The sequence below is a fragment of the Lactuca serriola genome, chromosome 1 (genome assembly GCF_051521515.1).
Source record: "Lactuca serriola cultivar US96UC23 chromosome 1, Lser_US96UC23_V15, whole genome shotgun sequence".
NCBI lineage: Eukaryota > Viridiplantae > Streptophyta > Magnoliopsida > Asterales > Asteraceae > Lactuca > Lactuca serriola.
The window spans coordinates 92,908,812-92,927,188 of record NC_136408.1 but is presented as its reverse complement, the minus strand read 5'-3'; positions in this window follow the sequence as shown (position 1 = coordinate 92,927,188).

The window sequence follows — 18,377 nt, the reverse complement described above, 5'->3', positions numbered from 1 at the left end:
ATATTGCATGAAAGCCCTAGATCTACTCTTTTGGTGCATTTTGAGCCCTAAAACCCTCATGGGTGTTTATTTACACGTAAAGTTGGAAACTTTACGTGTTAACCAGGCCCTAGAAACCCAGATCTATGATTGTCATGAGTTGGATTCAAGCAGAATCGTGTGTATAGTATTTGCATGTGGCCAACTCGACGATTCGTTTATCTGACTCGGCGAGTCGAGTCGCGAGTCCCCGAGTTTTCCCCCTTTCGGGTTTGCGGGGTGGAGTAGTGAGTCATGGGGTGTGACTCGGTGGGTCGGAAGCCAAACTCACTCATGAAGTAACTCGGCGAGTCAATTCCATGACTCGGCGAGTTCAAGGCAATCTTCTTGCCTCAAGAACAACTCGGCGAGTCACAACATAGAGTGTTCTTCGGATGAAGATGAACTCGGCGAGTTGTTCATACAACTCGGCGAGTGGGATGAAGGACTATTGGCCTTGGGTTTAGAAGGAGAACTCGTCGAGTCAACGACTAACTCGACGAGTAGAGATGGATTTATGGTCAGACTAAGGGACAGGGACTCGGCGAGTTGGCAAGCCAACTCGGCGAGTCAGGTCAACTGGCAGTTGACTTTGACTTTGACTCTTGGCTGGTTAGGGGTAAATGGTCATTTTATCCTGAGGTCGGTTAGCAGTATTTGACTAAGTGTTTTGTGGGAATTATTAGCCGGAAGATTTCCGGAGCGGCAGCAGCAGAAGACAGTTAGTTCCCACACCGATCAGCAACTACTTTGAGGTGGGTTACCTTCCAGTAGCGGTGGGTCTACGGCCACAATGCCGACCCACCAGTAAGATTTGTATGTTAGATGATTGTCTTTGTGATAACATCTAGGTTTGCTACTACCTGATATGTTATACGCTGGCATGATATGTATATGTGATAGTAGTAGAGTTCGGTTGTAGGACCGAAGGGTAAGTCAGACACCCCAGATATGTCTGGCAGTATGTGATAATAAGTTTATATGCTGGCATGATATGTTATTTGCGATAGTGGTAGTAGGGGGAAATAGTCCCCAAGTTTCGGTCGTTAGGACCGAAGGGTAGATCGGACACCCCATATATGTCTGATAATATGTTATGTTATGATATATGTTGTAACGCCCGTAGATCCGGGCTAGTCAATTTAGAGGCAATAAGGGTCGAAAAAGACTTTTCGACAAAAGATTATTTAGAATAAATAATCTTAACCAAGTTGTAGTATATGTCACGAGGTTTCCGTACATATAAAGAACGCCGAAATCTGAGTTATAACGAAGAAGTTATGGCCCGTCGAAGTTTTACGGCAAAACCGACACGACACCGGGAAGCGTAAATAGTGAATTTACGATAGAGCCAGATTTAGCCTTAGCAATCTAAACAAAAGTTGTAGAATATGTTAAACTAAGAGCGTCGGTAAAAAGAACGCCCAAATCTGACTTCGTATGAGGAAGTTATGATTTTTCTAAGATTCGGCTTAGCAGTACACGGCCCGAAACTCGAATTTTAGTTCAAGCGGTTTTTGGCTTACGCGACCTAAATGAGAGTTGAAGATCTCATTAATAGGAACTCAACGGTAAAAAGATGGACGAAAACGGAGTTCGTATGAAGGAGTTACGAATTCTTCGCGGTCATTTAACAGTCTAAACGCCTCCTACAGTTAAATTTGAGATCGGTCGAGAATTAGCCGACGGAGTCTAAATGAAAGTTGTAGATCTTGATTTTACCTACGCGTGGATATAAAGAACGTCGAAAACGGAGCTCGTATGCGAAAGTTATGATTTTTCTAAGTTCGGAGGCTGATACGCGATAGGGGGTGACGTGGCACCACCAGAATTGGACACGTGGCACCACCAGAAGGCCACCACATGGACCAACTCGGCGAGTCATGACTCAGACTCGACGAGTCCATCAGATTTTGCACTATAAATAGAGGTGCCGGGTCTAGCCTTCTCTTCACACCTCCCAAACTCACTTTCTCTCTCTAGTTTCTCTCTCTAAGCCTCCTTAAGCCCCCTAAAGCCTAGGTAAACCCCCTAGCACCCTAGGGAAGCCCCGAGGCTCCCGGAGTTCCGAGAAAAGAGCCTTTCGGCTCGGGAACGCTGCTCCAATTAAGTTCCGGTTTTCGATAAAATTCGCTGTAAGTGTGCTACGCTTACGCAATTTTTAATATAGCTTTCAAATAATTATAGGAATGTTATTAGGTCCTTAAAATAATTATTTGAGCTATTGTTATGAGTTATATCGAGTATTATTAACGCTTAATAATACTCGGACTAATTAATTTGTCGCGGTTATCGTTAAACTAAACCCTAGTGGTATCGATACTAGGTTTTATCGAATGAATATCGTTTTGAGAGTATCGAAGCGCTGTCCGAGTGCTGAGTCACCACCTACTCAGGTGAGTGCATGGTCCCTTTCATCTTACACATAGATATGAAGTATTTTAATATAAATTACGTGCTATGTGTGCATATTGTTTGAATACTTGTTGTCTATGCTGGATGAATGATTTATACATGTTTTAAATGATTTAAACTGTATATTTATTTTATATCTACAAATATGTTGGGATAAAACATGGGTAGATGAAATAGTTGGTGAGTGATGAAATAAAATAATGAGAGATAGGTGATGATAGGAAGGTGATGATAGATAGGTGATTATGAATCGGTGATGTAGGATACTACAACCTTGTCCGACAATTTGGAGATGTAGTCATCTACCAGAGTATAGATGGCGACCACGGACTATTATAGACAACCCCGTGGAAACACCAGCAGGCTAGCAACCTGTAGGTGATGAATTACGAGTTCATGTGATGTTGTAACTACGTATTCATGCGATGATAGTCTAACCCTTATTATGAAGTACGAGTCCAGGCGATGTTGTGACTACGTATTCATGCGATGATAGTCTAACCCTTATTATGAAGTACGAGTCCAGGCGATGTTGTGGCTGCGTAATCATGCGATGATACCCTAACTCTTGCTAGACACATATTGAGGGAGTAATCCCCGGATTAGTATTGTCTATGCAATGTAGGCGATGATCCTTAGGTAAAGTTCGTAAGAACAATCATATAAGGAAATACGATGTAAGGAGATGAAAAGTAAATATGATATAGGAGATGACCCTTGAGATAATATCTTTAGGGAAGACTAAAAGAAGATAACGGGGATGGGTAATTGGGTTGATTGTTTGATTGTTTAAACATCATAACTATATTATTGTGGGTTGAAAACCCTATGTACTCACCAGGTTTCCCAACCTGACCCACTCAGTTTATTTACATCACAGGTGACGATATGAAGTGACATTACACTGAGAGATTTAAAGAGATGTAGATCACTAGTGTAAATAATTGTAAGTTCTATTTATGCTTATGTTTCTGTATTAACAATAACATCCCAAACGTTTTAAAATGAAATAAATACGTTTCTTCAAAAATGTTTTAATAACGTATTTATCGTGTTTTTCTGGGAACAAATTCCGCAACATTTTTATAAAATGAAGTACTCTGATTTTTATAAAGCATAAACAAAATCGGTCTTTTCTGGCCGTGATTTTTGGGGATGTCACATATGTGATAGTAGCAGTAGGGGGTGAAATAGTCCCCGAGGATCGGTTGTTAGGGCCGATGGGTAGTCAGCACCCCAGAACGGCTTGACACGGGTAGTCAGCACCCCAGAACGGCTAGACACGGGTAGGTCGGCACCCCAGAATGGCCGTATCAGGTAGGTCGGGCACCCAAGAATTGTCCGGCAGTATGCATGATATGTGAATGTATGGTATGTGGTATGTTGGGGGAACTCACTAAGCTTCGTGCTTACAGTTTTCAGTTTTGGTTTCAGGTACCTCTTCTTCGAAGGGGAAGGAGCTGGCGCGGTAGCGGTACATCACACACATGCTTGTATTCCGCATCATGAGATCTTCCTGGGGTTTTGTACTCTGACACTTTTATGTTTTATCAAAATGTTTTCCAGACATGCACTATCTTTTGTGAAATGATATGATTGTTGAACATTTATTTCTAATGTTTCGCTAAGTACATGTTTTAAAAATGAAATTTTTGGCTCGTATTTTTGGGATGTTACAAGAAAGATGTCACAACTAGGAATTTTGGTGCCTTGTAATCACAACACTTATAACAATTATGAATCAATAACATGAAAGCATGCATGATGCTCATTCTATAACAACAAAACTCCATCAAATACTACATTCTAACCCTACAAGTGGTCAACAAAGAATTGGAAACCTTTGAAATTCCAATTTGAGTTTACTTTGGACTAGGATTTCCTTATTGGGCCTAATGGACTAATAAGCTTCCAATTTATCCATCTTGAATCTAAAACTCTCTAATGGGCCCTAATTAGACCCATATACTTGAAACTTAACATTTTTGGGCCTTATGAACCCAAAATAAACTAGATTAACTTTAATAGACCTTATTGGACCAAAACAAATTTATATTAGCCATAATAGGTATAAAAATCATTCTTTGATTTTTATTGGGCCAAAAATCACCTAACTTAACCATAAAATGGACTTAAGCATTCAAGGCCCAAATTTTATTTTCTTCCCTCTCCATTCTCGGCTCAAGCCCACCAAAGAAGGAGAAGTTGACCTTTGTTTGCCACCTCATTTTTACATGGAGATTTTCCATGCAAAGTCTCATGCTTCCATGCACTATCTCATCACTCACTCTCTCTTCTCTCCTCTCTTTCTTCCTCTCGACCGAACCCAAACACACACACACACACATTTCACTCAAAATTCTCTCAAGGAAACTCTCTCCACTCCTCTCCAAATTTTCGAGATCTAAGAGGCTTTCAAGAGATTATTCCACAAAACTCATCATCTAAGGTAAGTTCATGCTTGGATCTATGACCTAGACTCTTTTTTTTTTTATCAAAAACCTCTTCCTAATCCATACAAAATGATGATCACTCTCTTAGAAATCATCTAAGTTCGAGATCTTCCAAGGAAGGTTGCTAAAGCCGAGAAATAACATCAAACTTCTTCTAGTCTTCTTCAAAACCTAAACTACAACTCAAGGCGATCTTCATACCCCTCTATTTTCGGTTTTCATATGTTTTATGGGGGAGAATACAAGAAAATGTTTAGATCTATGTGTATGTGTATGCTATGTGTGATTTTATGCATGTATTTATGTGATGTTATGTGTTTATGTGGTAAATATGTAACAAAAAAGGGTGATAATTCGAGATCTATGGCATGAGAAAGGAAACAAACAAAAACTAAGTTCTTATACACTAAACTAGTTAAGAAAGATAACTTATAAGGTTATGAGGAACACACTTTAACATAAAACCCATTTTAGGACTTAAAAAGTTAAAAATACAAAACTTGGGGTAAAAACTGCCAAGTCACGGTTTCTTGAAGGTCAAAAGAGTCAAAACAGTTTTCATAATCATTTTTCTGAATATTAGAATTTACAAAGGACTTAAAATGCAAAAATTTGAGTTATTGGGCTAAATATGGGCTTTTCGGCCCAACAAGCCCAAAATTGCGAAAATTGAAGTTTTTAAGGGGATGAATTGTAATTATCTGTAAAACAGGGGACATGAAGTGAAATAAAACTATTTCTAAGGTCAAAATGCTTTTAAACTCCAAAAAGGATCAAAATGTGAACTTTTTGTATTTTGGGCCAAAACTGTAAAAATTGAGAAATTTGGGGTTCTAACCGAGAAATACCATTCTGGAAGGGCTAAAACTGTTTACTAAATATAATTTGGGTTAAAAATGTATTTTCAACAAGTTTATGATACAAAAGTGTCAAGAAAATGTTTTTAAGGACTAAAAATGAAATTCTTTTATATAAAGGACTAAAAGTGTTATTTTTATAAAAGAAAGGTAGTGAAAAGGATCAAAGTCATACTTCTAAACAAATTAGTTTATTAAGACAAAATACAAGATATCCGGCTGGCGACAAAACGAAAAACAAATACACTTTCAATACCAAATATCGTTATAAACGAATTGATTCAGTCTCGAATCAATACAAAACAACAAACGTTAAATCAAAACACTTCAATAGATACGTGATGACTACAATGAGTAAATCTACAAACTTTGGGCTTATGAGTTTCAAATTATGCTTGTTGGGCCTTGCAAGCCCACCAACATGATCTTTGGGCCCTAAGGGATAACGCTTATATGTTATTAGGCCTCCAATGACCCAATATTTTAAAAAAGGACTTTCAGTAGTTTTGTGTGCTAGTAGGCCAAAGTGTCGTGCTAGAAAAGTTAGTAAGGTCACAGTAATCAAATGCGAGCTGGACCAACGTGTCTTTCGCGTCCACGACAACCTAAGGTACTTACGATAGTAGTGGGACATAATGCTCCCCTTCTCTTCATTTGTTAAGGCTTACGAGAAATCAAAGTAGACAAAACTAGGACGATATACAATATAGAATAATTCAATATTCATTCGTTAAGACAATACAAAAATCAGTAATCACGAATACATTTCAGCAGCGGGAAACATCGGGTTTTCCGGGGAATTTAATACTACTCGTTCGAAACTTTATAACAATATTACAAAATACCCTTCGTTGAGATATATATATATATATATATATATATATATATATATATATATATATATATATATGTTTTTAAAATCATTCATGCATCAAGTTATGGATCTTCACACTTTGATAAACAAAAGTCTTTTCAGAAAATATCGGATTTTCTGGGTTTTATAAAATACACAAATCATTTTACCACAACATTGCTTATGAACTCACCAACATTTCATATGTTGACGTTTTTCCAAAATAACTTGTATTCTCAGGTAACAGGTAAACGGAAGATTTATAAGAAGTAATGTTAGATGTCATGTTGTTAAATGTACTCAAACTATTTAGGTTATGGATGTGTAATATTAAAACAATGTATTTGACGTGAACAATTTCAGTTGTAATATATTGATGCATGGTGACGTTTATGTTATGATTCATGTGTATTCATTGTGATGGTATTCAATTAAAGTCACGCAAGCCCTCGGACGTTTCCGCCGTCTGGTTTGGGGGTGTGACAAAAGAGGAGAATAAATACTAGTTAAGTGAAAACCCTAATGGGCTAAGGGCTAAAGAGCCCATAAACATGTGGGCTAACAACATATAGGCTAACATCCCCCCTCAAACTCACAATGCCACAACAATAAGCATTGAGAGTATGTCACACAAAAAACGAAACTGATATGTCGATAGAGCCTTCGTAAAAATATCTGCAAGCTGCAAGGTTGATGAAACAAACAGAAAGGATATGGTTCCGAGCTATAAGTGATAACGGGTGAAGTGACAATTAATTTCAATGTGTTTCGTCCGCTCATGGAAAACATAATTCTTATCAATTTGTGTCGTACTTTTGTTGTCACAATGCAGGGGAGTAGGTGAAGAAATATGAACCCCCATATCCGCAAGAAGCCAATGTAACCAGATAATCTCATATGTAGCCACAACCATAGCATGATACTTAGCCTCTATGGAAAATCTAGAGAAAACGTCATGTTTCTTGCTCTTCTATGAAATGAGAGACTCTCCAAGAAACACACAAAATACAGTGGTGGATTTATGATCATGACGATCACCATCCCAATCAGCATAACTATAAGCACATAACTCAAGAGAAGACATCGAAGAAAACAAGAGGGTCTGAAATTGAGTGTAGCGAAGATATCTCAGAATACGGAGAAAAGCTCCCCAATAAACAGAGGTAGGAGTAGTGTAACACCCATAAAATTCGAGCTAATTTAAAACTTTTTAAATCATTTGAAACCATTCAATTATTACAATTTGTTTTCAAAATAGTTTATACATCAGAGTTCCCAGAAATCATAATCGTCAATCGAGGAAGTGTACGGTCACATCTGCGCCTACCCGCGGCCATCCGCTGAACCTGAAACAATAAACTGAAACTGTAAGCCCGCAAGCTTAGTGAGTTACCCCCAAAATACCAATCTCATATAACCATGATCATATCATATCAACAAATACAAAACAACATGCATAATGAGCCTTCAGTCTGACTGGACCGCCTCGCAGGCCTTTAGTCTATCTGGACCGCTCTCCGAGCCTTTTGCATGTCTAGACTGCCTCGCAGGGCCTTCAGCCTATCCGGACCGCTCGTTGGGCCTTCGATCTGATTGGACCCTAGCCGGGTCTGCAGTCTATCCGGTCTGCCTAGGGTATGTTGGCCTTCAGCACAAAGCAGGACCGCCTCAACCCAACCCCCAATCAAACAAACATGTGCTCATACATATGATGCACTAGCATATATAACAATCAAATCAATATAACAGATCAATATCATAACAACATCCTATAACCAGGATACCGACCTAACCAGGTCACTAATATAGCATCATCCTATATCCAGGATACTGATCTAACCGATCTTTAACATAACAACCATCCTATAACCATGATATCGATCTAACAGATCACTAACATAGCATAGTCCTATAAACCAGGACACCAATCTAACAGATCACTAACATAGCATAGTCCTATAAACCAGGACACCGATCCAACAGATCACTAACATAACATACTCCTATAAACCAGGACACCGATCTAACAGATCACTAACATAGCATCATCCTATATACCAGGATACCGACCTAAACTAGGTCACTAAACATAATACCGTCCTAACTACCAGGACACAGATCTAACATATCAATAAACATATCATGCAAATACCCAGATACAAATCCGATAAAGGGTCGACCTTGGTGCCGTAGACCCTATTGATATAGTGAGGATAACTCACCTTGCAATGTCGGACTGAACCATGAAATCACGCTCCCGAGACACTGCCCCAAGCTCCAACACCTATAACCATCAATGATCCAATTCGTAAATACCCGCTTACCAATTATTCTCAAAAGTCAAAACGGTCAACCCTTGGTCAAAGTCAGAGTCAACTATCAAGGTCAACAGTCCATGTTGACCTCAACTCGTCGAGTAACCTCAGCTACTAGCCGAGTTCCTTTCATACTTTCCAACTCGCTGAGTCACCATGCCACTCGCCGAGCCCAAGGCAATCTTCATCGGACTCGCCGAGTTGTTCATCCAACCCGTCGAGTTCATGACCATCTTTATATGACTCGCCGGGTCTACCATGCGACTCGCCGAGTCCCTTCAGTCCTTCATCCAAACAGATGTTTTTTAAGCCATGCTAAGGCTCCATACTGTAGATCCAACTTCCCAATGCATGTTGTCACACCCCAAAACCAGAATGGCGGAAACGTTCTGGGGTGGAGGACGTCATGTATAGCATCACAACCAATGTATAATAGCAATCATAGCAATGCAACCATTACATTGAATACTTAAATAAAAATGTTTACATCAATTTGGAAATTGTCTGAAACTTTTTTGGATTTCGTCATACAAAATATATATAGAATATAAACATTAAACTCTTATTGCTCCAACTCCTCAAAAACCCAGCAGGTACCTGTCTACTGATTTCCTGAGAATACAAGCAGTTTAAAAATATCAGCATAAAGCCGGTGAGTTCATAAGCAGTAGTTTGTAATGAAACTTGTTGATGAGCTAGCAGAAATGTTTGTATAGTTTTAAGAAAATCCGATATTTTCTTTAATGAAAATGTAGTGTTATCAGTTCTGTAGTAAACCATGAATATATGTATATTTCCAAGAAAATCCGATTTTTTCTTCAGTGAAAATGTAGCGTTATCAGTTCTGTAGTAAACCATGAATATCTGTATGTTTCAAAGAAAATCCGATATTTTCTTTAGTAAAAATGTAGCGTTATCGATTCCGTATAAAACCATGAATGTTCGTTACTGAAAATTGTAGTGATATGCGCAAATACTACCTCATGTGACTAGCTAAAGCTAATCATGAAGTATAAGTATTTTGTATGTGAAGCCATTACATAATTGGTTCTGTTTGAAAACCCTGGCTTTGGCCAGTATACGTAGTGTGTTTTAGTTCTATTTAGTATAAATAAAACCGTTGAAGAGTGTCAGATTGTAAACTAAAGGTGATTTATACATAATGTGAGTCGTATAACCATACTTGATATGACTAGAGACCTTTCCAACGTTCTTCAGGCGTCGAGTTAAATGACATTTGTCACCCTGGGCATGCCTGCCCAACTGTAGCTAGCAGTTCGGGTATAGGATTGCCAGTCCCGAATAGATCTATTCACAAATCTCACGCTCTCCCTCCAGGAGACTCTAGTTATACTATGATAGGATTTATCCCTTTATACCTAAGGGTACAGTAGTGAAGTAGCGCCTCACAGTATCGTACAATCTAGTTTACATGTAGTGTAGTAGCGTTCCACCGTAGTGAAAATCCGAATGTATATCGTTCGTAGAGATAATAGTTATGAAAAAACGTGATAGAGTAGTGATGAAAACTGTAAACTATTCATGTTCTTAGTGCATACGTTTAGTAGTGAAAGTTTCTATACTTGTTATGTTTAGAAAAATCCCAAACTATACCGATTATAGTTTGCATGAGTAACGTAGTGAATAGCGAATCCGGAAAACTATGAAATTTCAGTGAAAAACGAACCTTATGCTCAACACAGTACAAAAGGGTTAAAGTATGAGAATTTCATGATTTTTGAAAACATTTATGTTTAGCTTGTATTCCCCCTTGAAAACATTAAAAATACGGAAAAATGTAGGGGTATGAACTCACCTCGGGTGATTTGAATGAAGGATCGATACGGAATGCGGGATGTTCAAGTGAAGCCTTGAACACGATTTGATCCTAATCAACAAGTAATGACACATAAAGGAGTCAAATGATGGTATTTCACCACTAGATGTGACAAAGAACCATTCTAAGAACTTGGGACTACTTGCTAAGTGTTAGGACCTCAAAAGGATTGCATGAGTGAGGTGTATGGCCACTTTAAAGGTGTTTTCAAGGTCCATACTTGCATCCATGAAGTGTCCTAGGCCCATACTTGGTTGTAGTACAAGTTTAGGGTCTTAGAAATGGGTTTGTGGTCCTATGGTGTGTGTGTGTGTGTTGCCGCACAAATGAGTGTGTTGTCACACACACGAGTGTGTGGTTGCACTCCTTCAACAAGATGAAGAACATGACGGTACTTTCATGATTCAAGGCCTAGATCAAGAGGTTCTTCAAGTATAACAAGCTAAGGGATGGATTACTCATGTTTTTGAAGCTTTGGAAGGTTCAAAGTTGGAGAAACTTGAGAGGAAATGATGTTGTGTGATGCCAAGGTGTTAAAGGAATGAAAGGAAGGGGGCTACCCTTTATATAGGGGTAAAGGTGCTACCCAAAAGTGAGTGTGCTGCCAAGGGGGTGAGTGTGCGGCCGCACACTCCTCCAAGAGGTGTGTATGGCCCAATTTTTCACTATTCAACACTCCGACTCATTCCTAAACTCAACCTTGGTTATATATACAAGCTTAGAACACTTAAATGACCCCCTTGAATAGCACTAGAAATCGACGAAACAAGTTGAATATTGATTGAATTGATTAATTGTACAAGATTGAAATTTCGGGTTGTCACACATGCTGTAACAACACAAATTTCCAAACAATTTTTTTCATTTAAAAAAAAAATAGTATTTCCATTCAAAACAAGGCATAAATAGTTTAAGTGTCATGTCAAATACAACTGTCTAAATCCCAAGATCATAAAAACATCCTTCAGTGTGTATCGATCACGCCGGCGCCTTCCCACGGTCCTCGCTAGTACCTGAAACACATACATAACAACTGTAAGCATAAATGCTTAGTGAGTTCCCCAATATACAACTTACGCACATACGCCTTTCCAGTCCCTGACCTTCCGGTCCATGTGTCTCAGGGGACTTCCGTCCCTGCTGGGTAAACCTTCCGGTCCTACCCACGCCGACCTTCCGGTCCATCACACAACATATTGCCTTCCGGCCCATAACATATTGCCTTCCGGCCCATAATATAATCGCCTTCCGGCCCATGACATACATAGCACATATAACAAATAACTTACCACATATAGCATACATATCACATATCATATCCGACCTTCCGGTCATACAGTCAAACCCTTCCGGGTACAGTATAGTGAGAAGACTCACCTCGTGAATGCTGAAAGCTAGCAAATCCTGAAATCACTCGTGCACAATCCGACGAGCTACAACCTCCCTATAACATCACATATCTCTCATTAACACTTATATCTTCTAAGCGTGACTATCCCTAAGAAGTCAGACTTAGGTCAACTCTGGTCAACGGTCAACGGTCAACTCGACCAGACTCGGCGAGTGCCATGGAGACTCGGCGAGTCTAGACGTCCTCCAACTCTCTGAGATTCCCTATCTACTCGTCGAGTATCCTCCTTGACCCGACGAGTTACTCCTGGAAGAATCGCGGGGCCACCCCGACTCAACTCGCCGAGTTTGAAGAACAACTCGACGAGTCCCAGTTAATCTTCAAGCTACTCGCCGAGTCTGTTCATCGAACTCGGCGAGTCCATGCCATGCAACCGTTCGAACTGCATCCTAAGGTCAGAACTGCTTCGACCATTCCTAGGTCTGGCCTTCCTAGGCTGATCCATCACGTAAAGTCCTCATTTCAGTGCTCATGATACACCATATGATTCATAATTTACATTTTGACCTAAGGCATAAGGATTCCAATCCAAAACCTTCATCAATTCCTGAAATGCACAGACATGGGACATTCTGGACCTCCAAAGGTCCCAATACAGGGTTACAATCGTTTGGGGAACTAGGGTAACATTCAATCCAGTCACAAAAGGGTTCCATAAACCCTAATTCCATAAACACATCAACATAGCAGAGTATACTCGAATTCTTACCTGGATAATGTACCCTCTGTGTCCCCAATCCTCAGAACGTGACTCCCTTGCTGCTCCTTTAGCCAATTCCCTTCTCTTCCTTGCACAACCACTCTTCTATAATCAACAATGGCCTATAATCCTTGCTCCAGATGCACACAATCGATTTAGGGTTCTTCTCAGAAGGCTAAAATGAACAATGACGGCCAATGAGTCCCTTTTATACGTCCCAAACCTGAACGGTTAGGGTTTTCGCTAAACAGCGCCGACTCGCCGAGTCCATATCTGGACTCGTCGAGTCCAGTCGCGAACCCGTGACCAGGTTTGCGGTCCTACTCGGCGAGTCTAGGCTCCAACTCGCCGAGTCCCCTCTTAAAACACCCCAAAAACATAATTTAACAATACCTGAGATTTCGGGCTGTTACAATTCTCCCCCACTAGGATTAGACTTCGCCCTCGAAGTCTCACTCTGAAAATAGTTTCGGATGTTGTTCCCGCATCTCACGTTCCGGCTCCCAAGTCATTTCCGATCCCTTCTGGTGTTGCCACTGAACCAACACCAGAGGTACCTCCTTGTTCCTCAGAACCTTGATCTTCCGATCCCTGATGGTCACTGGTCTCTCAGCATAATTCAGGCTCGCATCCACCTGAGTATCCTCTAATGGAACCACTGCCGACTCATCGGCTATGCACTTCCTCAATTGCGACACATGAAAAGTGTCGTGGATTTGCCCCAACTCCGCTGGTAACTCCAAACGATAGGCTACCCGGCCTATCCTTGCAATCACACGAAATGGCCCAATATACCGGGGCCCCAACTTTCCCCTCTTCCTGAATCGAATCACTCCTTTCCAAGGAGAGACCTTCAGGAGAACGAAGTCGCCGACCTGAAATTCAAGCTCGGACCGGCGCCTGTCTGCATAACTCTTCTGTCGGCTCTGGGCAGTCAATAACCTCTGTCTAACTTGCTGAATCTGATCTGACGTCTGGAGCACGATCTCCGTGCTGCCCATCACTCTCTGACCCACCTCTCCCCAGCAAATGGGGGTCCGACACCTCCTACCATACAACAGCTCAAAAGGTGGCATACCAATGCTCGAATGATGGCTGTTGTTGTAGGAAAACTCTGCTAAGGGTAAATATGCATCCCAGCTACCCCTGAAGTCTAACACACACGCTCGAAGCATGTCCTCCAGCGTCTGAATCGTCCGCTCGCTTTGACCGTCTGTCTGGGGATGGTATGCGGTACTAAAATGCAATTTAGTACCCAGCTCCTCATGAAATTTCTTCCAGAACCTGGAAGTGAAGCGCACATCACGGTCTGAAACAATCGAGATCGGCACTCCATGCCGAGATACTACTTCTCTCACATATATTTCCGCCAACTTCTCCGCTGAAGAACTCTCGCTGATGGCAAGGAAGTGTGCACTCTTCGTCAACCTATCCATAATCACCCAAATTGCATCAACTCCCCTGGCAGTCTTCGGCAATTTGGTGATGAAATCCATAGTGATCTGTTCCCACTTCCACTCGGGGATCTCCAATGGCTGTAACTTGCCATGCGGTCTCTGGTGCTCGGCCTTAACCCTACGGCAGGTCAAGCACCTCTCAACGAACCATGCAACGTCCCTCTTCATACAGGGCCACCAATACTCTTTCCTCAAATCCAAATACATCTTCGTAGCACCGGGATGGATCGAGAATTTCGATCTATGAGCCTCTTCCATCAAAGTAATACGCGTACCGCCCACGAACGGTACCCATATCCGACCCTGAAACGTCATAAGCCCTCGTCCGTCCTTAACGAACTCTGAAATTAACCCCACAACCCGCTCTTTCTTCTGCATTTCTGGCCGCACAGCCTCGGCCTGTGCCCCACGAATAGCATCCAATACTGGAGTCATCACAGTCAGTCTCAAGCATACATCTCGCAATGGAGTGCTCTCCGCCCTGCGGCTCAACGCGTCGACTACCACATTAGCCTTACCTGGGTGGTACAGGATCTCACAATCATAATCCTTGACCACATCCAACCACCTCCTCTGACGCATATTTAGGTTGGGCTGATCCATCAGATATTTCAAGCTCTTATGGTCCGTATATATCGTACATCGAACCCCATACAGGTAGTGACGCCAAATCTTGAGAGCGAACACTACTGCCCCCAACTCTAAATCATGCATGGGATATCTCGCTTCATGAGGCTTCAGCTGCCTCGACGCATACGCTATCACATGACCCCTCTGCATCAACACTGCACCCAGTCCCGAAATCGATGCGTCGCAATATACTACAAAATCTTCCATCCCTTCCGGGAGAGCTAATACCGGGGCTTCACACAACCTCTGGCGAAGTGTCTCAAAGGAGGTCTGCTGCTCGGGCCCCCATGAGAATGCAACACCCTTCCGGGTCAATCTGGTGAGCGGCACTGCGATCTTGGAGAAATCCTTAATGAATCTCCGATAATACCCTGCCAACCCAAGGAAACTCCCGATCTCGGAGGGTGACTTCGGCACCTCCCAACTCATCACAGCCTCAACCTTGGCCGGATCGACCAATATTCCTTCCTGATTAACAACATGTCCTAGAAATTGGACCTCCCGCAGCCAGAAGTCACATTTGGAGAACTTTGCATAAAGCTTCTCCGACCTCAATACCTCAAGGACCTCCCTCAAGTGCTCCTCATGCTGCTCTCTAGATCTCGAATACACTAGAATGTCGTCGATAAATACAATCACTGACCGATCCAACATCGGCCTACATACCCTGTTCATGAGATCCATGAACACAGCCGGGGCATTGGTGAGCCCGAAAGGCATCACCACAAACTCATAATGCCCATATCGCGTCCTAAACGCTGTCTTCTGGACATCCTCATCCCGCACTCTCACCTGATGGTACCCTGACCTCAGATCGATCTTGGAAAACCAAGACGCTCCCTGCAACTGATCGAATAAATCATCGATCCTCGGTAACGGGTAACGGTTCTTGACCGTCAACTTGTTCAACTCCCGGTAATCAATGCACATCCGGTGTGAACCATCCTTCTTCTTGACGAACAGAATAGGTGCTCCCCACGGCGAGCTGCTCGGCCGAATGAATCCCTTCCCTAGCAACTCCTGGAGCTGCGAGGACAACTCTTGCATCTCTGGAGGTGCAAGACGATAAGGCACCTTAGCAATAGGCGCGGCCCCCGGAACTAGATCGATACCAAACTCTACCTGCCTCACCGGAGGTACTCCCGGCAGCTCCTCGGGAAAAACATCTGGAAACTCACGCACCACAGGGACTTCCTCAACTGACTTCGGTCTCTCGGAAACCTCCCGCGTATCCATCACATACGCCACAAAACCCTTACAGCCCTGCTGTAGACACTGCCTCGCCCTAGCGGCCGAACAAAAAGCCGATCCCGAACGGGTACCCTCGCCGTACACCGAAAGAACTCCCCCACTATGGTCTCGTATAGTCACCAGCTGACGCTCACAGTCGATGACAGTGCCGAATCGGCTCAACCAGTCCATGCCCACGATGACACAGACATCACCCATCGCAATAGGAATCAGGTCAATCGGGAATTCGACCCCGAAAATCTCTAACACGCATCCCCGGAGAACCTCCGTGGCACAAATCACTCTCTCGTCAGCTATAGAAACTCTCAGAGGCCGACTCAACGACTCACGACTAACGCTGATATGCTGACTAAAGGCTAGAGATACAAAGGATCTACTCGCACCCGAGTCAAATAACACTAAGGCAGGCACAGAGTTCACAAGGAAAGTACCTACGCATATAATAACATAAGCATAACATCTCGACATTAAAGGTAAATACATGAATTACAGCATACCTGCCACAACATCGGGCGCAGCGCGGACCTCCTCCGCAGTCAGCTGAAAGGCTCTCCCCCGAGCCCGCGGGGCCTCGGCCTTCACTGGTCGGGTCGCAGTAGCTCTGGCAGCAGGTGCAGATCCCTGAAGAAGCTGAGGGCACTCGGCCTTCCTATGGTCTGTCTGGTTGCAATGAAAGCAAACCGTAAACCCCTTGGGGCACTCCCTAGCAATGTGCCCCTCCTTGCCACACTTGTAGCAAGCACCAGATCGACATACCCCATCATGACTCTTGCCGCACTTCCCGCAAGTGCGGCCCTTCGAACCTCCTGTCCTCGAATCGGCGGACTTTATCCGCTTGGCTGCCGGCTGGGACTGAGCCGGTCGCCGGTCCACTCGCTGAGACTCGGCCTCCTCCCTGGCCTGGGTCTCCAACTCGATCTCGCGCTTCCTGGCATTTGCCTGAAGCTCAGCAAAAGTATGGTAGGTGGAGTTTGACACAAACTCCCGGATATCCCTCCTCAACACACCCAAGTACCGGCTCATCCGAGCCTGATCAGTGGATACCAGCTCGGGGCAGAACATCGCCCTCTCATGAAATTTCCGCGTGATCACCGCAACAGAATCAGTACCCTGCTTGAGGGTCAAGAACTCCTATACCAATCGTTCCCTCTCCACCGGGGGAACGTACTCGTCCCTGAACATAGCAGTAAACCCCTCCCATGTCACTGCTGTAATCTCTGCCAGAGTGAAGTTCGCCGTCACGAACTTCCACCAATCCTTCGCTCCCAGACGGAGCTGGTTCAAAGCGAACCGTACCCTCAGGTGCTCCGGGCATGAACAAGTGTAGAAGCACCCCTCTATATCCGCGATCCACCTCATCGCAGCAATCGGATCCTGCGTCCCATCGAACTCAGGTGGCTTCGTGTTGCTGAACTCCCGGAATAGCAACGAGTCACCCCCCTGTGGCCTGGCAGCGGCCACAGCTGCGGTAGCTGCAGCGGCTGCAGCTTCAGTCAATGCGGCGTACCGCACCTCAAACGTCTCCAACCGGGTGGTCTTAATAGACCCAAACATCTCCGGGATCTCAGCCCGGATCGCCGCAGCTACCTCCTCGTGAATCATCTGACGAATCTCCCCGTCACTCACACCGCTCGAACTCGCTCCGTGGCGTGGTCTAACCATGATGTCTCTGAATTACAACATAAAACTATCAGAGACTCCATCGAGTATAATCGCACCCGATAACGCAACCCTACTCAGTCCCCGATATCCAGGGATTCTTACTTGGGTCTCCCACTGACCCGGTGTCCTCGGTAGTACGGGCCCAATACTACCGACCACACTGCATCAGCGTTCATCCCAAGTCTTCCTCCCCAAACCCCGGATAGTGAGTACTCTACTTCTGATATGCACTATCTACCCGCACACTAGCAAAGCATTTCATATCGGCAAACTTCCCTAGACTAAGGCATCACAAATCAGGCCACTCTAGTCCTATCATGAACACCTAGTCTTCTAGCATGCATAACAATGTATATCATATAATATTGTAAGGTATTTTGGGGATCTTTACCGTTCGGGCGCTGACTGATCGTACACACTGCTTCTTTCTTGCTTACCACAAAACCATTTACAAAAGTTTATGCCTTTATTTAAAAAGTTTTTCCTCAAATCCTCGGTTTGAGTTCAGTTACTCCCGA